This window comes from Dermochelys coriacea, chromosome 9 (genome assembly GCF_009764565.3).
Source record: "Dermochelys coriacea isolate rDerCor1 chromosome 9, rDerCor1.pri.v4, whole genome shotgun sequence".
NCBI classification, from domain to species: domain Eukaryota; kingdom Metazoa; phylum Chordata; order Testudines; family Dermochelyidae; genus Dermochelys; species Dermochelys coriacea.
The window spans coordinates 46,768,022-46,780,918 of NC_050076.1; positions in this window are offsets into that span (position 1 = coordinate 46,768,022).

Consider the following 12,897-nt stretch of genomic DNA (forward strand, 5'->3'; position numbering starts at 1 on the left):
CATGTTCTCTGTGTGTGTATATCAATCTCCCCTCTGCTTTTTCCACCAAATGCATCCGATGAAGTGAGCTGTAGCTCACGAAAGCTTATGCTCTAATAAATCTGTTAGTCTCTAAGGTGCCACAAGTACTCCTTTTCTTTTTGCGAATACAGACTAACACGGCTGCTACTCTGAAACCTGTACCACTACGGTCACCTTCCAGAAGAACTCTCCACAACTGAGTGCCCTGGGCCTATGATTACACTCTTGGGCAGTCTTTCGGGGAGACTAGCCCACTGGCCCTACCCCTTCTTCTCAAAGCCCCATCCCCTTCCACCAGAGCTCCAAGGTCCCCCCTGCAACCAGAGGAGCCCTGAGACACCTGCCCTGTAACCAGAGGAGCCCTAGCCTTCTGGCACCAGTGCTGCACAAGTGCCAGGCCAGCCCCAGCACCAGGACAAGCCACCAGCCACTGCGCCCCCCAAGTACTGCCCCCCTCCATCATCGGGCCAGGCCATTCTCCCCAGCACCGGGCCAACCCCAACACCACCCCTGGCTGATGGCAGGCTCAGGCTCCAGGCCGCCGATGGGAGCTCAGCCCCTGCCGGCTTCAAAATAGATGGGGAAGGAGGGGAGGGCCATGGCCTGAGTCGGGGAGGCTTAGTCTGCCCTTGCCTTTATACCCGTTGCCCATGATTGCACTGTTGTAGCCTGGAGTAAACACATCACTGCAAGTAGCCATGAGATATTTGCTCCTGGGATGAAAGCTATGGTTTATATCAGTGGTTCTCTATCTGCAGCCCATGTGCTGCTTGTAGCCCAATCAGCACACAGCTGCAGCTCATGTGATATCCTCAAGCCATACAGGTAGTATTGGATGTGGCCCACATAACACACCGTGAGCCACATATGCGGCCCATTATGGTAAATAGGTTGAGAACCACTGGCTTATATTGATCATGAGATAGAGACTTTCAATTGTAGATCCCCAGTTCAAGTTCAACAAAGATCTGACAGTATGCAAAATAAAGAGATAGTTTCAGTCCAATCGATAGTGGACAGGGAGTCCAGTTTCACAATGGGAAAGCTCCCACTGACTTCAATGGTGCAGGATCAAACCCTAACAGAATGAACCCCTTTAGCTGTCAGACAGGAGATGGTACACTGGGTAACAGTTTTGGGGGGAAGGGAACTGAGATGTTCAAGATTTCCTGAGGCATCAAGAACTCTTCAAAAATGTCTAGGAGTTTTGAAAAAAAAACTTTTAAAAAATCAAAACCCAGATTTTTCAACATAAAAAATGCTCACCCTTCCACATGAAACAAAACCATGCAAAGATCTATGAGACTTTACTTTCTTGAACTGGTGTGTTTGCCTATCTTGGGTTTTTTTTTTAATATAAGCTCTCCACGACCATAGGGATGTCACCATAAACATGGCCATAGGACCGTGACTACCACCTTACATTGATTTTCAATGTGCTTCTGGCTTCTGCTACTTTTTCCCCTTACGTTCTTTAGAATCTGAAACCCAGGAACTGAGTAACCAGTAGGAAAGTTTTTTTTTAATTTTCACTAATTAAAGCCTTCTGCAATAGCAACCAGGGGGAATTAGATGTGACATTTGTTAAGAGCATCCCTCCATGGTTAAGTTATAATGTGTGGAGAAGGATGTGACCCTCACAGCACCCCAATTCTTGATGGCAAGGGATACCCTGGTACATAGCAGTGGGCTTCAGCTGATCTATCCAGCTCAACTGACTCTTGTCATAATCTGCATCTAAAATGGACCATGTAAGGCGTCATATGCAAACTGGTGACACACTGCTGATTAATATCATTGTGAAATGTACGTATTAACACTATTGAGTAAGTATGGATCCTCATTGATATTATATTTTAGTCTTTGACCAGAGGGAGGAAAACAGGTTTTCTCCCAGATAGGAGGGAAGGCAGTTATCTGCCTATCTCCTATGTAATTTAAGCAGGGTGGAATCAAAATAACGGAAGCCCCATTACCATACTAAGCAGCAGGGGAATGGGAAGCCCACAGGAAGGGGAGACCAGCATGAAGTTATCCTGAATCTTGGGACAAACAGTGAATTTGGGGACATATAAGGAGCAAGAAGAAGCCATCTTTATATCCATCACTAGACGACACAAGGGGACAGAACTCTTGCAAGCTGAGAAAGATGGGTCCATAGGTACTGGAGGTAGGAGTGCAGAGGGTGCTGCTGCATCCTGTGGCTTGAAGTGGTTTACAGTTTGGTTCAATAGCTCTCAACACCCCCACTACACAAATTGTCCCAGCACCTCTGGATGGGTCCTACAATCAAGGGGACTGAAGTCTCTAGGAACTGAATATAGAGGAGAAACCTGCGCAGGCAAAGATCTTCCATCTGGGAAGACATGGGAAACTAGCACCTTGTACTTCTGTGGAATGTCCTGATTGAGAGAAGATAGCCATGGCTAGAAAGAAAAACAGGTAAGAAATCTACCTTGAACCAAGGCTGTATCTTGTTGAGTTAAGTCTTAGCCACTAGAAAGGGTATTTTACTTTTATTTGCTTGTAACCATTTTATCTTTGTCCCTTCTACTAGGTATCACTTAACCTATGTTCTTTTGTTAATAAACTTGTTTTATTTTTACTATACGCTAACCCAGTGCTGTGTTTGAATTGAAAGGCTTGTTACCTCCAGTTAAAGTGATAAGATCTACTTTTGTCTCTTTAACAGAGCAACAACTGTTACTAATTCTGAGTGTTACAGGGGAGGTCTGGGCAGATGGATTAGGGGAAAATTGGGACTGGGTATGTTGGGGTGGGTGTATGTACGCTGGGGGGGAGGAGCTGTTGTGTTGGGTAGACAGGCTGCTGCGGTCACAGTGCTGAACTAGAGCTGCTCAACACACAAACCCCGTGCATGCTTGTTTGCTGGCTGGCAGCATCCAGACAGGGAACTATGCCAGTAGAGCCTTTTAAGACACAGTGAAGGCAGTGACACAACCTCTCTCCTGCCTGGATTGCATCCCAGAACATCATAAAGGGTCATCATATTGGTTGCAAGTATTTTAATGATGAGGAAAGTCAGTTCTACAGATCAGAATTCAATGAGTGATGGCTTATATGGTCTTCAGTCTCACTGCCTCATTCATCATTTTATTTGGAGGTGCAGTCAAAAGGAGTGAAGAGGTGTCATTAAAGCAGATGTGTTCTATATAGTCTCTTTAATATATGTTCAGTTCATTAACTTTGATTGGTGTCCTAGTATGGGTCTGTTTCAAAGATTAATAGTCTTCTAGCATGACCCATACCCCTGTTCCCTTTTTTATATTACTGTTTATCTGACTGCAAGTTATGCATGGATGATTATTTTTAAAAAATCCCCTCTTAATCTTCAACTATGATCTCTTAGTAAGAAAATGGCAGTTTGCCAAAAATGCCATTACAAACTAGGTACCTGCAAGGCATTTTGATCATATTTTAAAGTGAGCATTTGGCTAGAAGAATGTCCACTGGAAGTCCTAGAATGAAACTGCATCAATAAAGTCACGCTGAGTACTTTTTACGTTGGCCCATCTGCAAAGAGAACAGGCACTTCTGTTTTCTAGAAGTAGTTTCTGATACACCCCTTCTTGCCTCATTAATTTGTATAGTCAGTGGTGCAACCAATGCCACCTTCTGTTAAGACTACCAGATCCATTCCATTATATAAGTAGTGTTCTGAACCTGATGAGTAGGGCTCCATGCGTGTCACAGAGGTCGCAGAAGTCATGGATTCCATGACTTTCTGTGACCTCTGCAGCAGCCAGTGTGGCTGACCTCAGGGCTGCCCAAGTAGCTGGCCTGGGGAGCCAGCTGCTCGGGTGGCCCTGGAGCCAGCAACACCAGCCGCTGCTGGAGCAGCCCTGGGGTATATAGTAAGAGTCATGGACAGGTCAAGGGCTGTGAATTTTTGTTTATTGTCCGTGACCTTCCCATGACTTTTACTAAAAATACCTATGACTAAATCATAGTCTTAATGATGAGTCATGCCTGATCCTAATGAGTTATGAGACAATTACCTGCGAGTCCTAAGTATCCAGCTAATGCACAAGCAAGGGTCTAACCAGGTGACCCCAAGGCAGGTATATAGATTCCAAAAGACAGCAGCCACTCCAGACTGCTCTATGCTGCTACCTTGTTGGGGATGCTACTGGTAGTTCTGACAGCGTACTCCTGTTCAAGCCGTCACACCTCATTTTCAGTTACCCATAACTTTCACAAACTAACAAACAATTCAGGGTGAAATTTTCTATATTGGGTCTACATCAGGTAAAGATTTTTGGCAAGTTTTTTCAGAAAGGGCTTAGCACTCTGAAAGAATGAATTCAGTGAAAAACAGATCATTTTACCGATTTGCATTAAATAGTCCAAGCACTCTTTGAACAGCTCTAGCACCTCTGAAGGCTGGGGTATGACCCTGAAATTTGGCAGGGAGATAGTGCTTAGGTTAGAGAAGTGTTTTTCACTGGACCTGTAAAGATCCATCCAGATTTTACCATGCTATAACTTATGAGAAAAATCATAATTTGTACCAATGTAGTAGCACTTGTTACTTTATTTAACGATTTACATTTAACGATTATTTCAGAAAGTTCACATTCTTGCTATGACTTTGTAGGCTCCTAGGTGTAGGTGAATTTCCTGCTTCATTTCTGAGTGATCATACAAGATTTTTCTCCAAGACTGCTGAAGTGTTTGCATTATCTTTGCAACAGCAGTGATTGTATGTCAACAATTTTTAGTGAAAATCACTTTCAGGTTCTTTCACACTAATTATCTCTTCTGAACACCCAAAATGAGAGAATTACAAAAAGTGGACAAATAGTAATATGGAAGTGTAAATTAGAGATGTAGGGTCAAATTTTCACCCCGTCGTAAACAGACACTCCATTTTTGTGCCTGAATTTTTCAGACCCGGTTTGTCATTTTGAGGGGTAAGAACCTGATTCTGCTCACAAATCTCATACTCACACATCTAAATTACCCAACTTGTGCCCAGACAACCAAGGACCACAGAGCAATTGCTGGCACACAGACTACCATACCTCAGCCTGGCCCTAAATTTTTTCCAGATTTAATCATCTGAGGCGATGTAACATGAACAAGAAATGCCAGCTATCACCATTGAGAGACATGATCTTTAGCCTGACAAGCATTCCTTTAATTTAAAATTGTGTTTATTTTTAACAAGAAGATCTGAAATGAAAGGGAATGGATCTTGATGAGGGCAGAATAAATGTTCTTAGTAAAATAAAAGGAAGATAAGGACTTTCCTTCTTGTTTTCTCCAAATACATACATAAAAATGGTTTCTGATTAGAGCTTTAGTCAAATATTCCTTGGTGTGTGACTCATTTGTAGTGTGAAGACTGTGGTGTATTGAAAACTGTTGAAACTGTAAGCTGTCACATTAAATTTTCTGGGCATTTTCCTGGTTCTGCTTTCAGGCCAGGGGGCTTTTTAAGAAAGCAGGCAATGAAACCAAGCTGCTGCAGTCAATTTGCAGTCAGACAGACTACAGTAAGGTTGGCTGATTTGTGCCTTTCTGTTCTGGGGAGCAGCCTGCTTTGTCTCTCTCTGTTCTGGAGTTCTTGTATGTTATCATAGAATCATAGAAGATTAGGGTTGGAAGAGACCTCAAGAGGTCATCAAGTCCAACTCCCTGTTCAAAGTAGGACCAACACCAACTAAATCATCCCAGCCAGGGCTTTGTCAAGCCAGGCCTTAAAAACTTCTAAGGGTGGAGATTCCACCTCCTCCCTTGGTATCCCATTCCAGTGCTCCACCACCCTGCTAGTGAAACAGTGTTTCCTAATATCCAACCTAGACCTCCGCTACTGAAACTTGAGACCATTGTTCCTTGTTCTATCATCTGCCACCACTGAGAACAGCTGAGCTCCATCCTCTTTGGAACCCTGCTCTGGTACTTGAAAGCTGCTATCAAATCCCCCCTCACTCTTCTCTTCTGCAAACTAAACAAGCCCCCTTCCCTCAGCCTCTCCTCATACATCATATGCCCCCAACCCCCTGATCATTTTCATTGCCCTCTGCTGGACTCTCTCCAATTTGTCCACATCCTTTCTGTAGTGGGGAGTCCAAAACTGGATGCAATACTCCAGATGTGGCCTTACCAGTGCCGAATAGAGGGGAATAATCACTTCCCTCGATCTGCTGGCAATCCTACTAACGCAGCCCAATATGCTGTTAGCCTATTTGGCAACAAAGGCGCACTGCTGACTCATATCCAGATTCTCATCCACTGTAATCCTTAGGTCCTTTTCTTCAGAATTGCTGCTTAGCCAGTCAGTCCTCAGTCTGTAGCGGTGCCGGGGATTCTTTCGTCCTAAGTGCAGGACTCTGTACTTGTCCTTGTTGAATTTCATCAGATTTCTTTTGGCCCAATCCTCCAATTTGTCTAGGTCACTCTGGACCCTATCCCTACCCTCCAGCATATCTACCTCTCCCTCCAACTTAGTGTCATCTGTGAACTTGCTGAGGATGCAATCCATCCCATCATCCAGATCATTAATAAACATGTTGAACAAAACTGGCCCCAGGACCGATACCTGGGGTACTCTGCTTGATACCAGCTGCCAACTAGACATAGAGCTGTTGATCACTACCACTTGAGCTGGACAATCTAGCCAGCTTTCTGTCCACTTTATAGTCCATTCATCCAATCCATAATTTTTTAACTTGCTGGCAAGAATACTGGGGGAGACCATATCAAAAGCTTTGCTAAAGTCAAGATATATCACATCCACTATTTTCCCATATCCACAGAGCCAGTTATCTCATCATAGAAGGCAATCAGGTTGGTCAGGCATAACTTGCCCTTGGTGAATCCATGTTGACTGTTCCTGATCACTTTCCTCTCCTCCAAATGCTTCAAAATGGTTTCTTTGAGGACCTGCTCCATGAATTTTCCAGGGACTGAGGTGAGGCTGACCAGTCTGTAGTTCCCCAGGTTCTCCTTCTTCCCTTTTTAAAAGATGGGCACTATATTTGCCATTCTGCATTCTAAGACATAAAGTAGTGCTACATTGCAACCTTCCAGCAAGAGTATTTTATGCTTTTATGTAACTTCTGTTTGTATGCCATGAACACAACAAGAAGGCAATCTAATTTTCACTCTTCCAAGTCCCATAGCTTGGACTACTGAGGACCAATAGCAAGGGAAACATTCTATAGAGCTCATTCACTTTCCTCATTACTTTAGTAACACAATGGAGGTGAAGTCTGAACCAATACTGCTCTTTCCTAGTATCTGTTATCAGAGACTTATGGGCCACACAGTCATTTGTTCAGGGAGATGGCTCCCTCATCCAGTCATGAGTTTGCCCCATCCAAGGCTGAATTTGCTCTTCCTCTCATACACAGGTACCTTGTTAGTAAGGCTACACCTTAACTAGCTACCATGGCATCATGTCACTACAACACTGGGTTAAAAAGAGACAGAGGCATATTTTTCCCCAGAAAAAAGATATTTACCCCTTGTGCGTGCCCATGCAGGATACAGCTGTAGAAATTATTTGGAATATAACATAGCACCTTTGATTTCTGCCTTTTTTGCCAGTTTTATAAAGAGCTTAGAATCCTGTCTTTCTGACACACAGTTTTAAGCAGTTTCAACATTGTTAAATCCCTGACCACATTGAAAACAACCATAGGCCTGGAGCTTGTAGTAGACCATACCCACATAACCCACAAGGGACATCTAAAAATTGTCCCTCTAAGGCCTACTGGGACAAATTCAGCCTAGATCAGAAGGGTACAAGAACAATGGAAGTATCTGGCCCAGATTCTGTTGTCATAGAAACAGCAATGTAATTTATATGCCAGGAATAGTTTGTTAGGAAATGGGTCTGAGTGGTGAAACAGTGCAACATGCACCAAACGTGTGCACAAATGCTGCAATCAGTTGCACAGGGGTAAAGCCAGAGTAGCTCCATTAACTGCAATGGAGCTTTTCCACATTTGTGGATAGCAAAATTTGGCCCTCTTGATGTGCAGAATGGATGTGGTTTATATGCTGAGGGGACAGAACTAACAGGAGGGTGTAAGACAGATATGCCTTCCCTTGGCTTTATCTTGCAGTCTCCTGCTAACTACTTTTCTTACTACACAGTACTGCATTCCAGTTTTGTATTTCATTTAGAAGCTTTACTTTTCCTTCCATCCCAAATAAATACTGAAATAAATGTTTTATTCAAATGCATCTCTCTAGCCACCAGAAGAAGCATTTGAGTGTGAACACTGAATTGTAGGGCAGAAATCATCTTCACTGCAGAGTTTTAAAAAAAGCATATTCTGATCATTTGTTAGAACTCTGTGCCAAAAATGTATGTGAAGTCAGTGCATGAATTATGCAAATTGTACTAATCTTTTTCTGTAAAAATGCTGCAATGCTTCTAGATGATCTATTATCTTTTATGATTGAAAAGGCAATTGATGGCTTTTATGCTTCAATTGCTAACCTACAGGATCATGTGAGTAAATATTAATCAGCAGAAATTGGCTTCTAGTGAAGTAGGCATGAAGAGTTCTTGACTCAAGACGTAAATGGCAACTGAAATGACAACCTTGATGTTCACTGAAACTAGAATTTGAATATATAATCTCATTACAAAACAGTATCCCCATTTCTAATGGCTGGATGAGAGTTGTATGCCTGTTTTGACTGGATGCTATCAAGGATGACATAGGTGGCATATGATCAAATGAGACAGGGATATTGATAGAAAAAATTACCCCAAAGAGTACATTAAAAAAGGTGCCTAAATGATTTAGGAGCTTAAGTCCCATTTTCAAAAATGACTTGGACACTTAGGATTTAAACCCTCTCCCCTCCTTCTCCCCCAGATTTTCATGAGACTTAGGTGATTTTGAAAAATTGCAAGCTTTGTCTAAATGCTGTCTAAATCTCCTAGACTGCTTTGAAAACTTAAGTCCAGACAAGAAGTTCCAGGTCATAAGTATTCTTTTGGGGCTAAGTGCTGAAATCATTGCCAAGACAAGGACAGTAATGTATGTAATGGAAGCACAAAGAGGTCTCACGTAGTGGAGACATTTCAATCAGCTTTTAGTAGGGTTTGCACTATGTCATTAAGTGAGTATGTTGCAAATGTGAGTGTTTCAGATCCAGAGGATGTGTATGAGGCATGTTAGTGTCAGAACATCTCCCAACAGGACTGCAGACTTCTGTCAGCCTCTACTTTCACACCCGTAAGTAATTTGTAAGAATTGGCCTGTGATGGAGGCTCAAATACCTGAGAATCCAGTGTCATTTGAATTTATAATTGTAAATTGAAACATCCATGTTTTAGGGCAGAATAATCCCGAAGACAGTATTCTGCACTTTACTTTCTTGTTGATTGTGTTAATAGGAAATTCCTCTTAGTGGGAAAGAATAGGCTTTGCAAAGAACAAACAGTCCACATTAATGGTCTAATGTAAATACTATGGAATGACAGTCTCAGTAGAAAAACAACTTAAAGAAAGTTTGTTATTGACCTGAAGATGGTAGGTTCTTTTATTTCAAGTCCAATTCTAAACATAACCTTAAGCAATAACCAAACCTGGCTGCTTCTCAGCATAAAACCTTCACGACCATTAAACTCAGACATAGCCTCTATGCTGGATAAGATGATCTCTTATTCATTGTATAATTGCACAGCACTTTCTAATCCAGATTCCCAAGTGATGTAAATCAGTATGACATTATTGAAGTCACTGAAGCTTTGCTGATTTAAATCTTCTGAGAGTCTGGCCCTCTCTGTATAGTACATTCACAATTGATACTATATTTGCCATGTGTAAACATGAAAGTAAAGATTACAGTACTTGATATACCTGATACTTACACAAGTGTTGGAAACAAAGCTTACTTTTGATAAAAATGTGAAAGAAAAACAATGTCCCAATTTGGCCTCTCCAAAAGGCTGAATTTAAAGATAGATGAAAAAACCTGAGAAATACTTAATTAAATGGTGATTAAACTTAAAACAAACCTCTCTGTTCTAAAGACTACCTGAGCATGTGCTTATGGGGAAGTTAATTTCCTAAAATTTATGGCCCTATATAAAACCTATATTTGTACAGCATGACTTAATAGATTAATCTTATTTCAGAATGGTATTGTGCACAACCAAGGGACTGGAATCCTGCTAATATATTTTGGGCTTTGTGCTCAACATTGCACAGATGTTATGGAAAGGAATTAGTAGTTAACATATTAAATGTCGAGGCACTCATCTTCCCCTCAATGCCTGTTCTAAACCAAAATGATTTTTAATAATGTTTTTAAAAACCAACAACTGACAAAGAAATAAAGCCACATGTGTTTTTTAAATTTTCCCTTCTAGCTGCAATTTATGGCAGCTACAAAATGGCAGGCTCTCCCTCATTGAGTTGAAGTCTCCTATTATTCTTATGTGTCGCCCTCCTCCAGGAAATATACTGCTCTAATCTGCAATGAAAAGTCCAATCAACTTCCCACGTCTTTAGTGTTGTCTGTAAAATATGCAAAGCTCAACTTGCCACTAAGGCAGTCTCACCAGCGTTGGCATGGAAATCCCCTTTTCTGCAGCTATTGCCATTCCAGAACCCATGGGCCTCAGTGATCCTATTCCCCCCCCCTCTTATCTATACCTGCAGATGTCATTCTGTTGATCAGCTTTGATGCATTCACTAGGCAATGAGACATGTCCTTAGAGGTACAGAGCACCTGCAGCTCCCTTTGAAGTCAGTCTCATTGAAGCCTGTAGGAGTCTGGTTACTCAGCAGATTTTTGGAATGTGGCCCAGTTATTAAATGTATACCTCACACTCCTTTGTGGTATTTTACTCTAGAAAGGCATTGTGAGACACACTTGCCATGACAGACAGTAAAGATAACATGGGCAACAGAGTTCTCTGAAATCCATATGGTCAATTTGAACTCTAATAGTCAACGGTCAGTAAAAAGATTGGGAGTGAAATCTTGGCTCCATTGAACTAAAGAATCATAGGATTGGGAGTAGGAGTGGAAGGGACCTCAAAAAGTCATCTAGTCCAGTTCCCTGCACTCGTGGCAGGACTAAGTATTACTTAGAGTCTTCCAGACCATCCCTGACAGGTGTTTATTTAACCTGCTCTTTAAAAGCCCCAGTGATGAAGGTTCCACAACCTCCCTAGGCAATTTACTCCAGGGCTTAACCACCCTGATCGTTAGGAAATTTTTACTAAAGTCCAACTTAAACCATCCTTTCGGCAATTTAAACCCATTGCTTCTTGTCTTGTCCTCATAAGTTAAGGAGAACAATTTTTCTCCCTCCTCCTTGTAACAACCTTTTATGTATTTGAAAACTGTTATCATATCCCCCTCAGTCTTCTCTTTTCCAGACTAAACAAACCCAGTTTTTTCAATCTTCCCTCAGAGGTCATGTTTTCTAGACCTTTAATCATTTTTGCTGCTCGTCTCTGGACTTTCTTCAATTTATCCACATCTTTCCTGAAATGTGACACCCAAAACTGGACACAATACTTCAGTTGAGGCCTAATCAGCGCAGAGTAGAGCGGAAGTATTACTTCTCGTGTCTTGCTTACAACACTCCTGCTAATACATCCCAGAAGGATGTTCGCTTTTTTTGCAACAGCCTTACGCTGTTGACTCATATTTAGCTTGTGATCCACTATGACCCCCCCAGATCCCTTTCTGCAGTACTCCTTCCTAGGCAGCCCTTTCCCATTTTGTATGTGTGCAAATGATGGTTCCTTCCTCAGTGGAGTATTTTGCATTTGTCCTTATTGAATTTTATCCTACCTACTTCAGACCATTTCTCCAGATCATTTTGAATTTGAATCCTGTGCTCCAAAGCACTTGCAACCCCTCCCAGCTTGGTATCATCCACAAACTTTGTAAGTACGGTATTCCTCTCTATGCCATTATCTAAATCATTGATGATGATATTGAACAGAACGAGACCCCAAACTGATCCTTAAAGCACCCCACTCGATATGCCCTTCCATCTTGACTGTGAACCATTGATAACTGCTCTCCGGGAATGGTTTTCCAACCAGTTATGTACCCACTTTTAGTAGCTCCATCGAGGTTGTATTTCCCTAGTTTGTTTATGAGGAGGTCATGCAAGACAGTATCAAAAGTCTTACTAAAGTAAAGATATACCACATCTTTCGCTTCCCTCCTGTCAATGGGAGTTTTGCCATTGACTTCAGTGGAGCCAAGATTTCAACCTGGATCTCCTGATAGCCACAGGTGGGTGGTATTTATTTAGGGAGAGAAAAATATTGAAGTTAAGCCCTGCCACATGGCTTTGAAAACTTTCTTGTTCTAAAGTTGCTGTACTGATTCAGTGTGATTACTACACAGACTCAGGCAGGGGAGTAAAGAGTCCCCTTATTCCTCTACACAGGCTGCGTCTCCTAACTTCTTGGTAGATTAAAATCTCAATTCTAATATTGATTTAATTTGCACATTTGCATTTAAGAAATCAGACTTTATGAACAGATGCGGCCAATAACCTAGGAGCACAAAATCATGTGTGATAACTGCTTAAGACTTTTTAAAGGCTTTAAGGAAAATTGTACAAAAATACATCAAAGGGGAAAGCTTTCTAGACTGATGAAAAACCTGTCTGAGACACAATGAAGGATTTCCCGAGGAGTACATTGGGGGCCATTACATTAAATTATCAGGTCTCTTCCTCCTTCACTACTGACTGGCAAGCCTAAAATATCATACAAATAAACATCACTGGCTTCTGAATGGGAATATAATGACAATATTTAACAGAATAAACACAATCAATAGCAAAATGCAATCACTTTAATTCTTTAGTAAACAAGCAGATTGACAAATGCAGTGGTTGCATTTTTTT